The sequence below is a fragment of the Muntiacus reevesi genome, chromosome 13, assembly GCF_963930625.1.
Source record: "Muntiacus reevesi chromosome 13, mMunRee1.1, whole genome shotgun sequence".
Classification (NCBI taxonomy): Eukaryota; Metazoa; Chordata; class Mammalia; order Artiodactyla; family Cervidae; genus Muntiacus; species Muntiacus reevesi.
Window position 1 is genome coordinate 32,736,985 of NC_089261.1, and position 3,523 is coordinate 32,740,507.

The 3,523-nt window shown below is 49.3% G+C and overlaps 1 pseudogene; it reads right to left on the minus strand.

Moving 5' to 3' along the window:
* Window positions 1-2,018: 2,018 nt before the first annotated feature.
* On the minus strand, window positions 2,019-3,202 carry LOC136146062 (PHD finger protein 23-like; annotated as a pseudogene).
* Between the last annotated feature and the right edge of the window lie 321 nt (window positions 3,203-3,523).

Sequence of the window (3,523 nt, forward strand, 5' to 3'; positions counted from 1 at the left end):
CCACAGGGTGGCACAGATTTGGACATGACTGAAGTGACTCAGCACACATATATGCATAAGTAAGCACATGAAAATTGCCCCTACTTCTGTTTCTTTGTCTTTATTTATCCCTTTAAAATTTTTGCAGTTCATTGTAAATTTAGGTTCGGAGCCTACTTTTTGATTCTTACTAAATAAAATGTAAGCATATACTCATGTTAGGAAATAATATTGAAGATATGATTTTAATAGCTGCATGTGTGTGCATTTGTGTATGCCAAGTCGCTCAGTCTTGTCCAACTCTTTGCAACCTCATGGACTGTAACCCGCCAGGCTCCTCTATCCATGGGATTCTCCAGGCAAGAACCCTGGAGTGGGTTGCCATGCCCTCCTCCGGGGGGGGGGGGTCTTCCCGACCCAGGGATCAAACCTGTGTCTCTTATGTGCCCTACGTTGGCAGGTGGGTTCTTTACCACTAGTGCTATCTGGGAAGTGCTAATAGTTGCATAGCTTTCTATTACAGTGCTTTGGCATAATTTATTTAATAAACCCTTTATTACTGAATACTTAGATTGCTATCACTTTTTTTTTGGCCACACTGTGCAGCTTGTGGAATCCTAGTTCCCAGACGAGGGATTGAACCTGGTTCCCTCCTCCTGCTCCCCCACCCCATACCCCATACTGAGGGCCTGAGTCCTAACCCCTGAACTGCCAGGGAATTCCTTGTTATCACTTTTTTACTATTATTGTAAACAACACTGCAAATAACTCGATTATTTTCTTCTAATCAATTTCTGGAAATGAAATGATGAGACAAGAGGAGCCTAGGATTCTAAATGTGTAAAGTGTTATAATCTTGGGACTTCCCTGGTGGTCCACTGAGTAAGACTCCATGCTTCCAACTCAGGGAACCGAGGTTTGATCCTAGGTTGGGGAACTAGATCCTGGTGCTACAACTAAGACCCTGTGTAGCCAAATAAATAAATGAAAGTTAGAATCTTGATTTTCCTATCTCCTCCCATCCCTCCTTGTTGAAACACAACACAGGCATGTAGTGCAATTGGCTTACGTGTGTATGCTTTAAAAATTGTGCAGAGAAAATAATCCTAAAGGAAAAAACCAAGGAGAGTGTAAATCTCACCATTCACCTTTCCTCTGTGTGTGTGTTCTGCTTCATTTTGCATTTGGACCTGACTGTGAGTGAGGGGCGGTGGACCAAAAATGAGCCTGGGAAATATAAAGGGTCCAAGACTAGGAGTGGGAAGTTAAGAACAGTATTTGAAAAAAAAAATAGTGTCAGGGAGGATGTGCACTGGTTATACCAAAATACACCATTTTGCATAAGGAACTTGAGCATGATCAGATTCTATTATCTGCAGTGAGGCAGGGAAAATTTGAAGGGGCAAATTATATATGCTTTAGATGACATTTTTTACAATTATCTTTATTTTATTTATTTATTTTTTTTTTAAGAGCCCACTCTGCTTTATTTACAACACGCAGGCTGTCTGTACAAACAGCTGGCCAGTATTATTAAAAACAAAAGAGGTGAGGAATTGTCACCTTTCTGTTTTCCCTCCTCCCTCGACCAAGCTCTGGTTGGCATTCCACCACTGAGCTGCCACGTTCAAAAGGGGAAGCCCAAAATTAAAAATACAACCGGTGTAGAATAAATGGGGGGTGAGATAGAAGAAAAGATGAGGGAGGGGAGTGCTACATTTACACTAGAGTTTAATAGACAACTGTCCCACTCCATCCCAGTTCCAACCCTGGCCCAGAACCTGAGCAGTTGCAGGGACAGTTCAAGTGTCTAGGGACCCAGAGAGCCTCCCACCCACACCTGCAATGGGTCCAAGTTCAAGTCCACAAGGTGGGAAGGAAAGGTAGGGCAGGAAAACCACTCATTTCCAAACCAGTCTCCCTTGGGAATTTCTGCCTCAAAGTGGGACAACATCCCAGCTTCAGGGGACATGTTGACCCTGAAGCTCAGTTCCCAAGTCACGTTTCCATTTGAAGTTCCAGCCTGGAGATGGCATGTGTCAGGGCTCTCCAGATTTCGGAGGCCCCCCTAATCACCGGGCCTCTGGCCGCAGTTCCTTGCATTTCTGGTAGTAAAAGAAGTCAGGGACATTGGTCTTCTCAATCTTAGCACAGGAGAGGTGGATCCACGTCGCACACAGGCTGCACTCAATCATGGGCCGGCCTGCAAAGGGCTTTCGGCAGTGACACGTGATCAGATCCCAAGAATCATCACCTGATTCTGCCATGATGTCCTCATCCCTGACCCGCATCTCGCCTTCACTGGAGCTGGCATCGCTGTCTTGGCTTGTTTCAGTGCTGCCCACCTCCTTGCCTTCACCGTCAGTGGGAGGGCCTCCTTCGGGGTGCACTGTGCCAGGGGGTCTAGGGGCCTCAGGTGTTGGTAGCACAGGGGCTGGGGCTTCCCCTCCTCCCACTGCTGCCAGATCTTCCTCCTCCTCCTCCTCCTCTCCCTCCTCCTGCTCTTCAGAGTCTGTATCGCTGGGGGGTGTGGGGGAGGCCCAGGAGGTGGGAGTCTATCCCCCCGCCCCGTTTTGCCTTTTTCAACTTCTGCTTCTTGCTCTTCTTGATTCGAGACCTCTTTTCCCCATCCCCAGGGGCTGGGCGGGGCCTCCGAAGTACCCCAAAGCCTGTCCCCCCCTCCTGGCCCCAACTTTCGGTTCTTTCGGTCCTTCTTTCGAGGAGGCTGGCAGAGGTCCCCCTGGGAAAGGGGCACTGGGGTGAGAGCAGCAGGGGGCCGGGAGGCGTGTGTCAGGGACGTGGGGGACAGTGGAGATGCCACTTTGGGCCCATCTAGATCAAAGAGAGAGAGTCCTTGAGTTTCATCTTCTCCAGCAAAGTGGCACTGTCAGGGGCCTGCAGACGAGGGAAAGTGGACCTTGGGGGTCCTGGCTGGGTGGGACCTGCTTGAGCCGCCCTTCTCTTGGGTGACTTTGCTTTCTTAACAAAAGTCTGGATGGTTCTGAGATCTGAGGGGGCTGAGTCCCAGCCATCGCTATCTGCAGCACTCTCACCTCGCAATGGAGAGCTGGAGCCGGAGGCTGGCCTGTTACTTTTCTCCTTGCTAGGGAGGATGTAACCTGCATAGGCCAAAACAAAACTGCAAGATTTGTTGAAATCCCCAGTTGTTCTCCGACGTTTCTCTGGTGGCTTCGGGACTGGGCTCCGCGATGGCTTCCAGCATCGCCCCCCACCCTCCTCCCGAATCGGCGCCCCCTCCCCTGAGCCGGGATCCCGGTGCCGCCTCCGGTGCTCGGTGTTCCTACCGCCTCGCTCCACAGAGGTGTCAGTTTTGGCTCGGCTGTGACTCGAGTCCGCCAGCCGCTGCCGCCACCTCCCTCTACCACAGCCTCCCGCACTCCCGGACCGGGCCCCCTGCCCCCGCGCCCTACAATTATTTTTAAACTGTATGTGTTTTCTACTCTTTGGATTGTCTGTTCAATTACTTTTCAATTTATTTTATTTAATGATACATTAATATAATTAATGTATATTAAGAAATAAA